We start from the raw sequence: 19,879 nt of genomic DNA, 5'->3' as shown, positions 1-19,879 counted from the left end.
GGAAAATACTATCCACATCCAGAAGAAGAACCATGGAGTCTGAATGCAGATGGAAGCATACTATTTGCTCTCCTTTTCTTTTGTTGTGTTGTTTTATTTCTTCTTTCTTGTGGTTCCTCCCATTAGTTCTAATTCTTGTATACATCATGACTAATGTGAAACTATGCTTAATATGAATGTATAAATAGAGCCTATATCAGATTACATGCTGTCTTGAGGGAGAAGAGGGAGGGGGAGAAAATTTAAACTCAAAATCTTATGGAAGTGAGTATTAAAAACTAAAAAGATAAATAATTTAAAAAAAAGAATAGTTGGACCACCTGAAAATTACAATAAAAAAAGAATCTTGATACAATATTACAAGAAATTAGCAAGGAGAATTGTTCTGAAGTTCTAGAACAAGAAAGCGAAGCATAAATGGAAAAAAATCCACTTATCACCATTTGAAAGAGATCCCAGGAGGAAAACTTACAGGAATATCATAGCCAAGTTCCAAAGCTCCCAGGTTAAGGAGAAAACATTGGAAGCAACAACAACAATAAAAACCAATTTAAATATCATGGAGCTACAATAAGGATTACACAAGACCTAGCAGCTTCTACCTTGAAGAACCATAGGTCTTGGAATACTATATTTCATAGAGCAAAAGAATTAGGGTTATAACCAAGAATAACTTATCCAGCAAAGTTAAGTATAATCCTGAATGGAAAAAAAAAGATATTTAACAAATTGAAAGACTTTTAGGTATTTGTGACAAAACAGAAGAACTTAAGGGAAAATTTGACATGTAACATCCAGGAGAAAGTTAAGGTAAACATTAAGGATCAATGATAAGGAACTAAATAAGGTAAAATTGTATACTTCTTATATATGAAATATTATCAGTTCTTTTATGACTGTCATTTTTATTTGGGTAGTTTGAAGGAAAGGTTTAGGCTGCACTGAGTATGATGGGGTGATTCTAAAAGAAAACTGTGTAAGGACAGATAAAAAGGAGCAATTATCTCATACAAATGAAAAATTGATATAGAAGAAGCTAGTAGAAGGGAGGGTAAGTACTGCTGAAACCTTACTCTCATCAGGAATGGGTTAAAGAGGGAACAACATCTATATCTAGAAGGGTATAAAAGTCTTCTAAATTCAGAAAGAAGAGGGCAAGGGGATAGGGTGGGGTTGGGGAGAGGATAAGGGAGGGAGTCTTGGAGGGGTGGGTAGGTTAAGGAATAGGAGAGCAAGGGTAGAAGTAAAGCAGAGGAGTGAGGAGGGATAAGAATAGAGTGAGAAGGATAGTGAAGAAAAATAGGAAGAAGGAAAATATATAACAAGTAATTATGGCTTAAAATGTGAATGGGATGAATTTACCCATAAAATAGAAACTGATAGCAGATTAAAATTTTGAATTCAACAATAGCTGCTTTCAGGAAATACTATAAAAATGAGGGATACACACAAACATAAAATAAAGATCAGGAATAGAGTTTATTATGCAAAAAAAGCAGGGGTGGTAATCATGATCTCAAACAAAGTTAAAGCTAAAATAGATTTAATCAAAAGAGAAAAATAGGGAAACTATACTCCATGTCAGCCATATTATTCAATATTGTTTTAGACTATTTAAAATAACTAGACAGTATAAAATACCTGAGAGAATATTTGCCAAACACAGGACACAGGAACTATATAAATATAAACATATGACACTACAAATAAAGTCATCTAAATAATTGAAGTAATATTTATTGTTCATGGGTAGATAAAGCCAATACAACTAAAAAGTGGCAATTTTACCTAACTAATCTATTTATGTAATGCCATCGCAATTAAATTTCTAAAAATTATCTTACTGAGTTTGAAAAAAATAATAGCAAAGTTCATTTGGAAGAACAAAAGGTCAAGAACTTCAAAGAAACCAAGGTGAAAAAGATGTAAAGGAAGCAGATTCTGTAGTATCAGACCTTAAACTAATATTATGAGGTAAGAGCATTGTTGAAATGTAAAATGAACAATTTTGATTTTTTTTTATTTTTAGGCAATTAGGGTTAAGTGACTTGCCCAGGGTCACACAGTTAGTAAGTGTCAAGTGTTTGATCTGAGGCCAGATTCAAACTCAGGTGCTCCTGACTTCAGGGCAGGTACTCTATTCACTGAGCCAACTAGCTGGCCCCAATTTTGATTATTTTAAATTAAAATTTTCTTGCATAAGTAAAACCTATGCAGCCAAGAATAGAAGGAATGTGGAAATCTGGGGGGTGGGGCACTTTCATAGACAATCTCTCAGATAGAATGTGATTGGGTTGGAATATTGTCATAGTACAGGAAATGATGAGCAGGTTGATTTAGATAAACATAGAAAGACTTAGATTTATGAAAGAAGATGCTATCTATCTTTAGAGAAACAGGTGACAAGCAGAAATAAGCATTTAGGGTCTTACATATATGTGTATGAGTGTATATATGTATGTACATACATATATACATATATATATATATATATATATATATATATATATATATATACATACAATAATTTTTTTTCTTGCACTTAATTGTAGCCTTCTGGAGGGGTGGGGAGAGGGGAGGATATAAAGTAAAAAGTGCACAGCAGAGAAGAAAAGAAAACCTACAAGGAAGCAAAGCTGGGCAGTTTAAAAACAATTTGTAGTATTTATTTTATAGGTTTTCTTCAAATGGAAATTTATTGTTTTTCATCGAATTCTGTCATATTCTGCTATGTATATGGCAACATTTTTTTTCTTTTCTTATTTTATATTTAAGCTTAAAAGAAACTTAAGAACTTTAAAAAAAAAAAAGGTCAAGTTCTTCCACTGCATCTGGGACCATCTGCAGTCGTCCTGATCTATATCTTGCCACTGGATCCAGATGGCTCCAGAGGAGAAAGTGAGGCTGGTGGCTTTGCACACCCCTGCTGCACTTAAATCCAACTCACTTGCAAGTCAAAACATCACCTTAAGGGAACATCACCTTTCTGATGTCATTGGTTCTCTTTCAGAATGAAGCACAAACAACAACAACATCACTAACTAGGTCTATATTCCAATTTTAAAAAAAAAGGGACTAAGAAAGGCAAAAAGGACCCATATGTACAAAAACATTTGCAGCAGTTCTTTTTGTAGTAGCAAATAATTGGAAGCTAAGGGGGTGCCCATTAGTTGAGGAATAGCCGAATAAATAACAGTATATGAATGCAATGGAATACTATTGTACTATAAGAAATGAAAAAAAAAAAGATGGTTTCTCAGAAACCTGGGGATACCAGTATGAACTGATGCAGAGTGAAAGAAAGGAAGTGAAGGAAAACAATTTCTAAAATAACTATTCTAAAAGAAAAAAAACTACCCTTAAAAGACTTGAGAGTTCTGATCAATTCAATGACCAAATTACAAAGCACTGATTCCAAGCACTGATTCCAAAGCACTGAACCTGAAGAATGCTACTACCCACCTCTTAACAGAGAGATGATGGACTCAGGATACAGAATAAGATACACATTTTTCAGACCCAGCTGGTGTGGGAGTTTATTTTATTTGACTATGCATATTTGTTACGAGGGTTTTGTTTTTCCTTTTTTTCTTTCAGTTGAAGAAAGAAGGAAGCAAACAAAGAATAATAAAATAATTTTTTTTTCCAAAAAGATTAATTCAAATTCCGTATCTTATACTTACTAGTTCTGTGAGCATGGGGAAGTCATCTAAGCTCTTTGGACCTCAATTGTCTCATCTTTAAAATGAGGATGATAAGAATAATACCTGTAAAATCCTCGTAACAGGGTTGCTATGAGGTTTGTGTGATACGGGGCATATAAAGTGCTTTGGCCATCTTAAAGTGTTGTGTGGACACCGATTCTTATTGTTATCCTAGATTATTATCCTGATCAGATCTAGGCATCACAAGGTAAAGCAGAGACCAGAGTAGCAGGGCTTAATATATCCTTCCAACAGTCAACCTAGTTGGCAGATGTGCAGGACTGTGTTGTGGTGTGGTACCACTCAGCACACTACCTCTGCTGATGTGGCATCAGGTTACTTCCTCTCTAGAAAAATCAGAGGAGCGTTCCATGGGGTGGAGGAAAAGGAAAACCCAGTATCAAGGGTGTCCATTTCTACCCTAATTGGTTACTTATGTCGATATTCATCCCTGGGCCAGGCATCATTATTGTACCAAGAGACCCATGCTCCCAACTCCATGTGAGGTCACAGATTAGAATTCAGCTGAAACCTACAGATTCTTGGTGACTACCAAGGAAATGTATCTAAAATTGTTCCCAACACCAGTCTACATCATGTTCTTACTAGGCCAGAGTTTGATGCCAAGATCTGCCCTCTCAAGGATCGTGAGCCCTCCATCCCCATATACCTACCATTCTCAGGTGCTTGGCACCTGGCACCCACCTCTTTTTTCCCCTTTACATATAGCTTAGTCCAAGTGACTTAGGGATGGTGAAGATGTACAGATGAAGAGTACAAGAATGTTGAGCGCTAATGAAAAAAAGAATCACCAAGTTTCAGTTAAAAGAGACTTCAGTGACACACACCTGGAGAAGCATCCTGCTAACAACTCTGCTCACACCTCTGCTTGAAGACCTCCAGTGAGAGAAATTTACCCCATCCCGAGGCAGCCAATTTCTCTTTGGGGCAGCTCTAATTGTTAGTATGAGGCAATGGAAGGAATCAGGGATTTGGAGTCAACAACCCTGAGTTCAAATCCTGTTCTATTTGTTCCCTGTGTGACTGGGCAAATCAGTCAAACTTTTGAGGACCCAGTTTCCTGATCTGTAGAATGAAGGGATAGGTCTGCATGATTTTCAAGATTCCTTCTAGCCCTCAATCTGTGATCCTTTGATGTTAAATTTTTCCTTATTTATCAAGCCCACGTCTGCCACTTTGCAAATTCCACCCATTGTTTCTAATCTGCTCATCCCCTTTTCATTTTTCCACTTCTTTGGCTTTAGCTGATTGGTCCATTAATGATCTGCCACACACCCTTGGCCAACTGGGAGTGTTGCCACCACCACCCAGTTGGGTTTTGGCCCTCCACTTACAATCTGCCCCATGACTAATCACAGTTGTCTTCATTATTGCTCCCTTCCTTCTTCCCCCTAGGGGCCAGATGCTGTAATCAAGGGTCCTGTCAGGTCCCCACGCCCTCCAGGGATAAAAGCAAAGCTGCAGATGATTAAAAGCATTAACAGGGCCTGAGCTAGAGAGGACCCAGGTGGTCCAAGTTCAGAGCAGAATACATAAACATAATGCAACCCAGTATTCAAAGTTCAGCAAGAGACAGGTGTTCATGGAGGGCCAGGCAGCTACACCCAGATTACTGATTCAGTAATTCAATTTAAGGAACATTTATTAAGCAACTACTACATACCAGGCACTGTGCTAAATGCTGGGGATACAGAAACACAAAAGAAATAATTTCTGCCCTCGAGGAACTTACATTCTATTGGGAGTGAGAAGAGGAGCTATGTACATAGAAAATCAAATGCAAAATATGGTCAGAGTAATTTGGAAGAGGGGATCTAGCAATTGGGAAAATCAGGACAGATTCTACATAAGGGAAGGAAATAAGTATTTATCTAGCTTCTACTCTGTGCCAGGCACTATAATCACTTTTACAAATATTATCTCATTTGATACTTCAAAGAACCCTGAGAGGTAGGCACTGTTATTATCCCCATTTTACAGTTGAGGAAACTGAGGTTAAGTGACTTGCCCAGGGTCACACAGTGTTGCCACAACCAGATGTACACCGAACAGAGAGGCGTGAAATAACTTGAGACATGGACCAGGCGGAGCAGCATTACTGACTCAGTTTATTCATCTGAGGGTACAGGATATATACAGAAAATCTAGCCTAACTTCAAAGAGTCCTCCCCGTGAGATACTCCCCAAAACATCTGCTGAGGACGTGACAACATACATTTCCTCCTTATCAGGGTTCCTAGATTGGGTTGTATTTTCCAAGGTTTTCCCAGGTGCTTGGCACCACCTGCATAGAGGAGTGAATGTGTAAATCTAAGGTTCAAAGAGTGAGAAGGAATGTCTCAGGGACCTCCTAATCAGGAAGGGATTGGAGAGCCGTACCACTTAGTCATTGAGCCCTTTCGGGTAAAAGCCTGGGCAGAGGTCAAACTCTGCCTTGGATCTTAAACCGTTATCAGACTCTTAAGATCAGCCCTCAACAACACAGCTAGTAAGTATTTGAGGCCAGATTTGAATTCAGGTCTTCCTGATTCCAGGGCCAGTGCTCTATCCATTGGGTCACCTAGCTATCTATTAAGAGACAGTTCCAGAGCTGAGCTTTGTAGAAGGCTGGGATTCCTTAGAGACAAAGGTAAATAAGGGAGGTTTACAGGCATAGCTAAGAATTTAGGCAAAGGTGTGGCCCTGAAAGATGGAGAGCATTATTTAAGCCAGTTTTGGCTGCAGTATAGAGTGCCTAAGAGTTATGAACAGTAACTCTCTAAGGCACAAGGAGTGCCTTCAAGGCTTAGCTCCCTGAGGACCACCTTCGCTAAGGAGTCTGTCATGATTCACTTAGAATATCAGCTTCAAAACATTTCCTATAGAGAATGTGGATGATGCTACACTATCTTTAAGAATGAACAGAATCTTGGGGAGAGTTACAGTGTAACTCACTATCATGGCTGGAGAAATACTGACTGTTGAAGGCTTTGCCCAATCATACTCAGGTCAAATGATCAGAGATGACCTGACCACTACCACTGCGCTACACCACTCCCTCCCCCTCCTTCTCCCCCCAGCTACGTTTATCAGTGTACTTGCTACTTTCCCCACTTGAATGTAAGTTCCTTGAGGACAGGGAATGTTTCATTTTTGCCTTTGTGTCCCCAGGTATCCAGAGCAGTGCCTGGCCCATAGTGAACACTAATAAATCCAGATTGCCAAAGAGAGCAGTTGGAGGGGGGTAACATGTAAGAAACAATTAGGACAGTTTGGCCAGGAGTTAGAGTTAGGGGGAATAATGTGAAGTAAATCTGGAAAGTTAGGCTGAAGACTGATTGTTAAGGACTTTAAATAGCAAATTTAGGAACTTGTATTTTATCCTAAAAAAATTTGGGAGCCGGGAACTTCTTGACTGAGAGACTAGCATGGTCAGACCTGTGCTTTAGGAAAATCAAATAGGCATGTGTGACCGGGTATGGCCCCAGGCCCAGACCTTTGACCTTTACCTTTACCTGGACTCTCCTTGAACTCTCTTACTTGATCAAGGAAGTCTCCAGCATTTGCCTGAGGCTATAATCCTATCAACTGACCTTTCATTATCACCAATCTCTCCTTCTGTTACCTTTAACCTAGCCCAGCCTCCATTGTCTATTACCTCCCAGCTACTTCACACCCTTGATCCTATCTAGACCCCATTCTCAACCTGCCAATCACTCCCATCTAGATCCTCCCTAGACCCCTGCTCTGGTCACTCCAGCTTACTGACCACTTCCATCAAGATACCCCTTCTCCCAGACCCCTCCTCCATCACCCCAAACTACTTGGCTAACTCCTAGATCCCTTCCACAATCTTTTTGCATATAATGCCTCCATTAAGAGGCTGAGATTCTTAAAGTCTAGCCAAGGCTCAGATTCTTATACTCTAGCCAATAGCTCAAAAATGTTCAGATTCCTTAAGAGTTTGGCCAGTATGGTGGATCTTTAATAAACCTTGTCTTTGGCTAAAAGAAAGCATGGGTTGAATTCTTTCAGGCAGGACCCGCATGTTGTCATTTTGGGGTCCCAGCACCCCTAAACCACTAAACCCCAAAATATGGAGGATGTATTGAGAAGGGAAGGACTGGACTCAGGGAGACTAGTCAGGAGCCTATTGCAATAGTCCAGGTGAGAGATGATAGGGGGGCTGGACTGTTTAGGTCCTAGACTCAAGGAGGTATGTTTTGGGTACTGCTTGAGCTCGATTTCCATAAACACCTGTGTTTTCCTAGTCACCAGGTGGATTCTTCTCCTATTCTCTTCTAATAACACACACACATACACATACTCACACACTCACATATCTAAAACATTACTTAGGTATACCAAGTAGTACTAATCTTAATCTCTTGCTCAGGATACTTGCCAGGAAATAGGTGAATGGGAGGAGATTGAGGACATATTTGTACTATTTTGTATATATTTACACATTTATATATAGAATTTGCCTTCTGTTTAGTTCTCAAAAGCAGAAATGGAAAATTGGCAAATAAGGTAAAAAAGCAAAGACTTTGATATTCTGACTGCCATTTTCAAGCTATATAACCTTAGGCAAATTGCTTCAACTCTCTGGGCCTTGGTTTCCTCATCTGTCAAATGAGGTGGTAAGACTATATGACTCCCAAGGGGTCTCTTCCAACTCTAAGTCTGAGATCCTATGACCACTGAGGCTCCTTTCAGTTCTGACGTTCTAAGATAATTCTATGAGATCTGGGTCAAGAGTTCTCACCTTAGGACCTCTGGTGCTAACCTGAGCCCTGAAGCCAAACCACACACAGTCTCTGGCTCTGAGCCCTGATTACAGGTTCTGTAAACATTGTATAGAGGGAGCCCTGTAAGACAGGGCTCCCAAGCTGGACATTTGGTGGAGATTCATAGACATGATATTGCCCAAATAAAGAGGACAAATGATTCCCTTTGGCCAAAAAGAGCTCACTGGGAATGATTTCCCTCTCATTCTCCTTCTGAAGGTTAATCAATGTTTTTGATCCGCCCCTGGGACAACTGGCCATCTGGCCAAGGCAGGGAAATATGTTTGGCTAAAGAATATAGATATAACAAGCATGAGAGTTAACATATGGACCCCTCAAACAGTTCCTTGGTGGAACCTGATGATAATAAAAAAACAAGAGAAATGCCTTCAACTCATAAGGTACGTAGAAGGATAGATACATGGATCATAAATCATAGGGTCAGAGATTTTTTTAGCTGGAAGGGATCTTAGATGTGATCAAGTGCACCCCCTCCTTTTGCAGATAAGGAAACTGAGGCACTGATAAGTTAACTGATTTGCCCAAAGTCAAGAATCACATGCACAAGTGGAGGGGACTGCCCACACAAATGAAATCATGGCTCCACCATATTGGGATTCATGATTGGATAGGGCTGCTCTGTTACTGGCCCCTAGGACCTGGAATGAAAAGGTAAAAACAGCTAACATTTAAATAGGCAGCACTTTGAGGTTTGCCAAGTGCTTTATATATGTTATTTCATTCGATTCTCACAAAAATCTTGTAAGGTAGTTGCTATTATTATGCCCATTTTGTTGATGAGGAAACTGAGTCTCAGCTTCAGTTTTAGGCAGCTAGTTAATACCATAGATGGAGCTAAGTCTGGAATCAGGAAGACCTGAGTTCAAATTTGACCTCAGACACTTACTAGCTCCATTACCTTAGGCAAGTCATTTAATCTGTCTGCATCAGTTTTCTCAACTATAAAATAGGGATATTAATAGCACCTACCTCCCAAGGTTGTTGTGAGAATTAGATGAGATATTCATCAAGTGCTCAGCACAGTGCCTGGCACATAGTAGTCTCTTAATAAATATTTATTTCCTTTCCTTTTCTTCTTTCCACAAGTAATTTGCCCAGGGTCCCATAGCCAGTGTATCTTTGTGGTAGAATTTGAACCTGACTCCAAGCCTGGAAGATTATCTATTGTATCATCTTGCCTTTTAGGTAGTAGGTTGGGCTTGTGGGATTTGTATATCCTCTTCTAGGCTGGAGCTGAAGATTGTTACTGTGAGTGACAGTCTGCCCATCCTCCTCCCTAGCTTCAGCCAAGTTTGAGGAATAAACACAGCCTACTGCTTACAAGGAAGCAGTCAGGAAGTTGAATGTGGTGGCTTTTGGAAGGTGCTTGGGGATTCCGGTATGGACAGCAGCTGCAGAGAATAGCTTGGCGCTGAGAAAAGAGCACTGGTGGGGCAGCTAGATGGGGCTGCTGGCAGTGGATAGAGCACTAGCCCTGGAGTCAGAAGGACCTGAATTCAAATCTAGCCTCAGACACTTGATACTTAAATAGCTGTGTGACCCTGGGCAAGTCACTTAACCCCACTGCCTAGCCAAAGAAAAAAAAAATGAGGGAAGAAAAGAGCCCTGGGCTTGGGTTCAGAAGCTATGCAATCAACTCCTGTCCATGTCACTTTAGCATGTGAAGGCATATTAAAAACTCTTTTGTTTCTCTAGAAATGTTAAGAAATAATATTTTTCTTTCCAAAATCCTTGGAAAACATTCTTGGAAAGATTGATGATTGGTTTTAAGGACAAAAAAGCTTCTCTTAGATAAATAAATGCAGTGTGGCATATACCCTTCTACCTTTCCTCTTGTTCCCATCATTGCCTTCCCCAACCCAGAAGAGATGGGGATATTTAACCGTGTAAAGGTGGGCTCTGATTCTCTGTCCCCCATTGGAACTGCCCTCAGGTCTGGTGAGACGAGGGTACTCTTACCATCTTCTGCTCAGTTTAGACTCTCGATATAGATCTTTGGGAGATTCCCCACTCTTTCCTCAAGGGGAGTGGTGCAAGAAGAATGGGACAGTGACTTGGTTACTCAAATGTTCCAAATGTTAACTCAGAACCACACCATTGATTCCTATGTCAGATGTGACTCAAAATGACTAAACAGGAATGAAGACAAATGCAACCAAATGTCTTTGGGGGCATGAGGTACTATACGCATTAGAACGTCTCTCTCTCTCTCTATCTCTCTCTCCGTCTCCCTTTGGATATGATTAATGACAAATAAAGTTATATCTGGCAGACTTGAACCTAAAAACAATGAGTACAATATTAATATTAATATGTTTTTCTTAGTAGCCATATGACTTTGAGTAATTTATTCCTTCTCTGAGCTTCAGTTTTATAGAGACATATGATTATAGATGTTAAGCTGGAAGGGAACTTTGTAGTCCAATCACCACATTTTATACTTGAGGAAACTGAGGTCCAAAGATGTTAACTGGAATTAACTGGAGTCAATCTACACATACTTGCCAAAGGGATTTCCAAAAACACAGGTCTGACTAGATCACCCCCCTCTTCAACAAACTCCACATCACAGAAGTGTCAGAGAAGGGATTTAAAACCCTAGGTTCAAATCCCACAACCAGCGCTAACTACCCATGGGACCGTGGGCAAGTTATCTAACTTCTCGGCCTGAGTTTCCTCATCTATAAAATGAGGGGGTTGAACCAGACGGCCTCCAAGGTCCTTTCAAATTTTACGTCTATGATCCTAAAATGGAGATACTAACACTTGCATCCCCAGCACTTAGCACAATGATTGGCATATAGTAGGCATTTAATGAATACTTGTTGACTTGCACTGCTTACCTCACATAGCTGCTCGGAAAACATTCTGCAAATTGTAAAATTCTGGACAGATGTGGGCTGTGTTACTACTCAGTAAGTTCCCTGAAAGATGTTTGTTAATTCCCCCTGACTGAGACCCGAGGTGAAAGTAATGAGGAAGAACATTTGATCTGTTAGGTTTCGGTAGAACCTGTCTGGCCAATCCTGAGATTATAGATGAGACAGTGAGTTCACATAGTGAGTTAGTCATGAAGAAAGGCAACTGATGATTCCTTTTCTTTCTCCTCTCTCTCTGGAATCTAACCCCTCATATCCACCCCCTCTGCCACCACATATTCAACCCCCATTTCTTTTCATTTAATCTAGTGCTCTCCAAAAAGGGAGCATGGCATGAGACTGAGGGGTATGAGGGTGGGAAGATGGGAAACAGCTCACCCTACCCAAGGTCACCCATTGTGGGGCTCATCTCTGATACAATAACAGCAACCCTTCACCCATTACAGCCCATTGTTACCCAACTCTGCCCCTTCCTGAACTCTGAGACTTCCAGCCCCTCCCTTTTTGCACTGGATGTTAGCCTCTTGGGGCAGTTATAACCAACCAGATAACATTGGAAAATTCCATGCGCCCCCACCCCCGCACATTAAGCCTCTAGCCACCAGATCACTTTGTGTCTGAAAGGCATTAGTTAGAGAGCAGGCTCTGCCACACAGATCTCATTACATTATATTTTCCAAAAAAAAAAACCTTAGCTCTCCTCTGAACTTTGCTATTTCTGTTGAAGGTACCACCAGCCTTCTAATCAACTACATTCATTCCCTTACCTGGAGTCATTCTCGATTCTTCACTCTCATCCTTCATATCCAATCAGTGACAGGTCTAACAAGACTTGATTCTGCCTCTGCTTCTCTTACATTAGTCTTCTTCTCTCAGCCAGTCATCACTCCTAGTCCAGGACCTCATCACTTCTCATTTGGGCCATTCCAATCAGTCTAATTTGTTTCCCTGCCTCAAAGTTCTCCTTGCTCCAGTTCAATCTCCATGTGATGAGTTCAGGGTGCACCCCAAGAATGTTGGAGTGCCATCTGAAATGATGAGGAATAGACAGGTGGGTCCTAGTGTCTGAAGGAATTCACCCGGATAGTCACCAACTTAAAGAAAGGCATTTATTGGGGTAACACGCCCAAGAGGGCCCCCGTTTCCAAGTGGGAGAGACAGAGCATAGGTGGCGGGCCCTGCTCCCCATAGGAGGCAGAACAATTATTGGGGTTAGGTGTCTGGTCTTTATACAGCTGGATGGGATAGGGGAAAGGGGAGGAGGGGCAATCAGGGCTCTGGAATGCCTGGAATATCAGATAGTCTGGAAGTACCTTTGTCACACAGATAAGCAGGTGAACAGGAAAGAGGGATGAGTCCATCCAGAGTCCATCCAGATAAGCAAAGGGAACGGGAAAGGGGAGGGGGGAGAGTTGTTCTGGAATGTCAGGTAAGGGGGTGCTTTGTGAAGCCCCCACAATGGGGGCTTCAATGCATAGTCTTTTTTGATCACTTTTTCTGGCTGGTCACATCCTGCATCTTATCTCATATCTCACATCCTGCAACTTGCTTGCTCCATCTACCACAAGCACTCTATAGACCTTATAACACGTACCTGCCAAAGTGATCTCCTTAAAACACAGGTCTGACCAGGTCGCACCCCTCCTTCAACAAACTCCAGTGGTTCTCAATTATCTCTAAGATCAAAGACAAGATCCTTTTTGTGGGATTTAAAGTCTTTTCCAAAATGCTTTTAACCTACCTCTTCAGCCTTATTGCACAATATTACCCTTCTTGCATTCTATAGGCCAGCCAAACTGGTCTTCCTCATATAAAACTCAAGTCACACAAAAACAGAACTAAAATATTGATAACATCTATTAAACAGAAATGTGGAGGGAGGAGGAAGAGGAATGGATTTATACTTAAAACTTTCTGTTGAGTTTTTCAGATGTAGAAATTAAAGTTATCTATAGTCATATGAAAAAATGCTCTAAATCACTATTGATTAGAGAAATGTAAATCAAAATAACTCTGAGGTACCACATCACACCTATCAGATTGGCTAACATGAAAGAACAGAAAAATGATAAATACTGGAGGTGTGGGAAAATTGGAACACTAATGTATTATTGGTGGAGTAGTGAACTGATCCAACCATTTTGGACAGCAATTTGAAACTATGCCCAAAAGGCTATAAAAATGTGCATAGCCTTTGACCCAGCAATAGCACTTCCAGGGCCATATCCCAAAGAGATCATAAAAATGGGAAAAGGACCCACATGTACAAAAATATTTATAGCAGCTCTTTCTGTGGTGGCAAAGAATTGGAAGTTGAGGGGATGCCCATCAATTGGGGAATGGCTGAACATGTTGTGGTATATGAATGTAATGGAATATTATTGTGCTATAAGAAATGACGAGCAAGCAGACTTCAGAAAAACTTGGAAAGATTTGTATGGACTAATGCTGAGTGAAGTGAGCAGAACCAGGAGAACATTGTACACAGGAACAGCCACATTGTGCGATGACTAACACTGATAGACTTGGCTCTTCACAGCAATGCAAGGATCCAAGACAACTCCAAAAGACTCATGATGGAAAATACTATTCACATCCAGAGAAAGAACTATGGAGTTTGAATGCAGATCGAAGCATACTATTTGCTCTATTTTTTTCTTCTGTTTTGTTTTGTTTCTTCTTTCCTGTGGTTCCTCCTATTGCTTCTAGTTTTTCTTTTCAACATGACTAATGAGAAAATATGTTTAATGGGATTGTATATGTAGAGCCTATATCAGATTGTGCACTGTCTTGGGGAGAGGAGGGAAGGGGAGAAAAATTTAACACTCAAAAGCTTATGGAAGTGGTGTTTGAAAACTAAAAATAAATTAATTAATTTTAAAAAACTTTCTGCTGAGTTGAAGAGAGCTCACTTTTGTTGGTTACTTTCACATTGTGTACAGGGAATACCTACAGACAGAGGGCCATGACTCTTGCTGAAAAGCTGTTTTGGTTCATTGACTGATAGAACCTATCATTTGATTGTTGTATTGGGTATCTTTTGGTAAACAGTAACAAAAACAGAAAAGTTCTTTGTTTCACCAGCTACATCAATCAAATTAACTAAATAATTAATTATTAACAAATTATTATTTACAAGTCTGCTCTGTCTTTCAGGACAAGCATAGGAATTTTTCTAAAATAATAAAACATGAAATCTCATTGCTTTCTAGAGCAGAAAGATTTGATGTACTGTTATTAAATAAAATAATTTTTTTAAAATATTGTTTATTTCATCTTTATTTCCTCTTTTAAAATTCATATTTTTGTGGTTTATCATGTACTCTGTTCATGCAATAGTATATTATATAATTTATTAAATAAACAAATACACCTATACTGGAGGTTTGTTTAGTCATTTCAGTTGTGTCTGACTCTTCATGACCCCATTTGTGGTTTTCTTGGCAAAGGTGCTAGAGTGGTTTGCCATTTGAGGCAAATAGGATTAAACAACTTGCCCAGGGCCATGCAGCTAATAAGTATCTGAGGCCAGATCAAAATTCAGTTCTCTATCTGCTGTGCCACGTAGCTGCGCCTACACTGTGCATTGAAGGAAGCTGGAAATTCTGGGGGGTTGGGGGGGGGGATGAGGAAGGAGGACATCCCAAGCATGGAAGATCACTTTTGCAAAGGCAAGCAGGAGGAATACTTAATGTCATGTACAGGAGATAGCTAATTGTTCAGTTTGAGTGGAACAGAAAGTGTGTGAAGGAAATAAAATGAAATAACACTGGAAATATAGGTAGGAGTCAGATGTCACTGGCTTTAAATGCCAGGCTAAGAAGTTTGTATTTTACTCTTGAGGCAATAGAGTCACTGAAGATTTTTTTATTGGGGTCTGACATGGTCAGATCTGCATTTTAGGAATATAGCTTTGGCAGATGTATAGAGGATGTCTTTGAGTTATGGGAGTAGAGAAGAAGAGCCTGTAGAGGTAGAATTGACAAAATTTGGCCATCGATTGGATATGGAGGGCAAAAAGGAATGTGAGAGGAGGAAGAATTAAGGATGACTCTGAATTGTGATCATGGGTGACTGGGAAGATGATGGTACCCTTAACAGAAATTAAGAAGTTGGGAGGAGGTTTGAGTTTGGGAGGAAATATGAGTTCCATTTTTAGGCATTGATATACCCATGGGATATCCAGATGGAGATGGCCAGACAGCAATTGGTAATCTAAGATAGGAATTAAGAGGCAGATTAAAACCTGGATCTATAGATTTGGGGACCATCTGTGTAGAGACGCTAACTGAACCTATATGAGCAGATGAGATGGCAAACACAGAGAAAGTAGAGAAAGAAAAGGAGAAAACCCAGGACAGAGTCTTGAGAGATACCCACACTTCAAAAAAGGTAGGAGAGTGATGTAGTGAGTATACTGAGCAGTCACACAGGCAGGAGGAGAGCTAAGAAGAGTGAGTCACAGAAGCCAAGGGAAGAGAGGGCATCTGGGGGAGAGGAGATGTTTAACACTGTCAGAAGCTACAGACAGGTCAAGTAGAATGAGAACTGAGAAAAAGCCATCAGATTTAGCCATTAAGAGATGGTTTAGGAGCCCGGAAAAATATAATTTCATTGAAGTGGTGGGATCAGTTACACAGTCTGATATTTATTGAAAGCACACCCATTTTGCCACTTAATTTCCACCCTGAATTCTTCTTGTTTAATGGAATTTAGACCTTTGATATTATTAAATGAATAAATTGTTATCAAAGGTTTGACTGTCAATTTGTCAATTTTTATTTTGTGCCATAGAATCTTTCATACAATGGTCAACCATTAAAACATTGTATTTTGGCAGAAAACAAAACACATTTATCAACCCAGGATTTTTTTTAATTACAGTGTCATCACTTGATGACATGCTGTCACTTATTTCCACACAACTCATTCATTAAATGCAAATAAAACATCACTTTCAAGATGAGTTGCACATTGTTTCCAAAGAATTTAAGTCAATTTTGGAAATAGGAGCTGCTTCAGAACAATGTTTTATTTGTTGAGGAATAGTATGGGAGAAAAGAGGAGGACAAAGGTGATAAGTCTTTTCAGTCAGGTTTGTTGACCACATCTGAACCTTGGCAACTGGCTCACCAATTTCTAGAATTCTTACTGGAGACAGTAACTACATTAGAGATGTTAAATGACTTTGGCATTTAAAGCTTTTTGTAATCTTTTCCCTTCCTCTATTTCTTCTCTCTCTCTCTCTCTCTCTCTCTGTTTCTCTTCTCTTCTCTTTCTCTCCGTATAAATGTATATACACATATATATATATATACACACACATACACATTTATATTATATATTATATGACTTTTATTATATATGTTATACATATTACATTATATATTATACATTTATATATTTATATCCACATACTCTACAGTTCGGTCATACTGGTCTCTTTACCTAGTTCACCTGGAATTTGTGGCATTTACACTTAATTCAGTTGGTGACAAAACCAATAGTTAAATTCCATCTGGGACTCAGGGAGAGGAAACTTGCTGTTCAGTCTTCTTTAGCTACACCCAGATTTAATGTGGTCAGCCTCTTCAGATGGTTGTTCTAAAAGAATTCGACACCACCTCATGGGATGGGAGGGGTTTCCCTATGTCATAGGGAAGCACAATTAGATAATAAAAATCTGTCCTGTATCTCTTAATCTATCCTCTTATCCCATTCCTATCAGGCCAAGTTCATAGGATCACAGACAGAACTAAAAAGAACTTTGCTGTTCAGTCTTGTCCAACTCATCATGACCCCATGGATCTTCCTATCCATGGAGTTTTCTTGGCAAAGACACTGGAGTGGTTTGCCATTTCCTTCTCCTGTAGATTAAGGCAAACAGAGGGTAAGTTACTTACCCAGGGTCACATAGCAAGTAAGTTTCTGAGGCCAGATTTGGACTCAGGTCTTCCTGACTCCACGGCTAGCGTTTCGTCCACCAAGCAACCTAAATGCCTCTAGGAAAGAAACCTTAGAGGTCATCATATCTGATTCTCCCAGTTTACAAAGCAGTAACTTGAGTTAGTTGTAGTAACTTGTAGGAAACCAAGGCAAAAATTGCCAGTTACAGTGTTGTAAGTGCCTCCTTGAGACTTGTCAAAGTGTCGGGGAAGTTTAAATGACTGGTGATAGCCGCTTGAAGAATAAAGGAATTAAGTAACTCCAACTAAACATTAAGCAGAGCTAGAGTAATTCATATGGTAGGAGAAGGAGGTTTGCAAGTTGTGAGAGAAGAAAAATCTTGACCTTAGGTTATTTTTTCTGTGTTGACTGGGTGGCACTATGGGCAGATTAACAAAAGAGCTGAAATATTTTCATTTATCCTGAGAACAGGCAGTCTCCTTCTGAGGATAAAGGCCTAGAAGCTGAAGACAGCTCCATCAGAAAGCAACAGCTCAGTTGGAAAAAACCCAGCAGCATCTCAGCAACAAATATAAAAACAGCTCTGTGGGGGAGTAGCAAGCAATAGATTTGGAAGCAGAAAAAAAAATGGCAGCTGCAGACATGGGAGTGGAGCAGCAGTATGACACAACACGGTGAAAGGTATCCCAGCTAGAATGCAACCCTAGTTAGTTGGTGGTCTGAGAGTATGCCCTCTCCCATTAATGCTGTAGGAATCTACAGAAGATTATATTCTTTTGTATGTGTTTTTTTTTTAAATAGACTCACAGTACCTCAGAGTCCATGGAATCCAACCCATGACTACACTAGATTCCCCTTTAAAGTTATTCCCACTGCAAGATTTAAAATAAACTCACACAAATCATCAGCATTTCTATATATATTACTAACAAAGCCCAGCAGCAAGAGACAGAAAAATTCCATTTAAAATTACTGTAGAAAAAAATTTAAAAAATTTAAAAAATTAATAAAATTACTCTAGGCATTATAAAATATTTGGGAGTCTACCTACCAAAACAAAACCAGGAACTATATGAACACAATTACAAAGCACTTTTCACACAAATAAAATCAGATCTAAATAATTGGAAAAATATCGGTTGCTCATAGGCAGGCTAAGCTAATACAATAAAAATGACAATTCTACCTAAATTAATTTACTTATTCAGTGTCATACCGACCAAACTACCAAAAATTATGTTATAGAGCTAGAAAAAAACAGCTACAAAACTTATCTGAAAGAACAAAAGGTCCAGAACATCAAGGGAACTAAGGAAATGAAATGCAAGGGAAGGTGGCCTAGCTGTACCAGATCTTAAATTGTATTATAAAGCAGCAAGCATCAAAACTACTTGGCACTGCCTAAGAAATAGAGTGATGGATCAATGGAATAGGTTAGGTATGCAAGACACAACAGTCAATGACTACAGTAATCTACTATTTGAAAAATCCAAAGACTCCAGCTTCTGGAATAAGCAATCACTATTTAGCAAAAACTGCTGGGAAAACTGGAAAAATGTATGGCAGAAACTGGGCATAGACCAACATCTTACACCCTATACCAAGATAAAGTCAAAATGGGTACAGGATTTAGATATAAAGACTAATACCATAAGCAAACTAGAAGAGCAAGGAATAGTATACCTTTCAGATCCATGGAGAGGAGAAGAATTTATGACCAAACAAGAGATAGAGAACGTTATGAAATGAAAAATGGATAATTTTGATTATATTAAATTAAAAAGTTTTTGCAGAAATAAAGTCAATGCATCCAAGATTAAGAGAGAGGCAGAACAACGGGAAAGAATTTTTATAACCAGTGTCTCTAAAATATATGGAGAACTGAGTCAAATTGATAAGAATACAAGTTATTCCTCAATTGATAAATGGTCGGGGGCAGCTAGGTGGCACAGTGGATAGCACACCGGCCCTGGATTAAGGAGGACCTGAGTTCAAATCCGGCCTCAGACACATAACACTTACTAGCTGTGTGACCCTGGGCAAGTCACTTAACCCCCACTGCCCAACCAAAAAAACAAAAACCAAAACAAAACAAAAAACAACAAAAAACAAAAAATTGATAAATGGTCAAAGGATATGAACAGGCAGTTTCTCAGAGGAAGAAACTAAAGCTATCTATTGTCATATGAAAAAATGCTCTAAATCACTATTTATGAGAGAAATACAAATTAAAATGACTCTGAGGTACCACATCACACCTATTAGATTGACTAACATGACAAAACATGTTGGAGAAGATGTGGGAAAATTGGAACACTAACACATTCTTGGTGGAGGTGTGAAATGATCCAACCACTTTGGAGAGCAATTTGGAACTATGCCCAAAGGGCTATAAGATTGTGCATACCCTTTGACCCAGCAATAGCACTTCTAGGGCTCTATCCCAAAGAGATCATAAAAATGGGAAAAGGACCCACATGTACAAAAATATTTATAGCAGCTCTTTCTGTGGTGGCAAAGAATTGGAAATTGAGGGGCTGCCCATCAACTGGGGAGTGGCTGAACAAGTTGTGGTATG

The sequence above is a fragment of the Phascolarctos cinereus genome, unplaced genomic scaffold (assembly GCF_003287225.1).
Source record: "Phascolarctos cinereus isolate Bilbo 61053 unplaced genomic scaffold, phaCin_HiC Scaffold_3;HRSCAF=262, whole genome shotgun sequence".
In the NCBI taxonomy this organism is placed as follows: Eukaryota; Metazoa; Chordata; class Mammalia; order Diprotodontia; family Phascolarctidae; genus Phascolarctos; species Phascolarctos cinereus.
The sequence above is the reverse complement of the archived record's forward strand: the minus strand, read 5'-3'. Positions refer to the sequence as shown.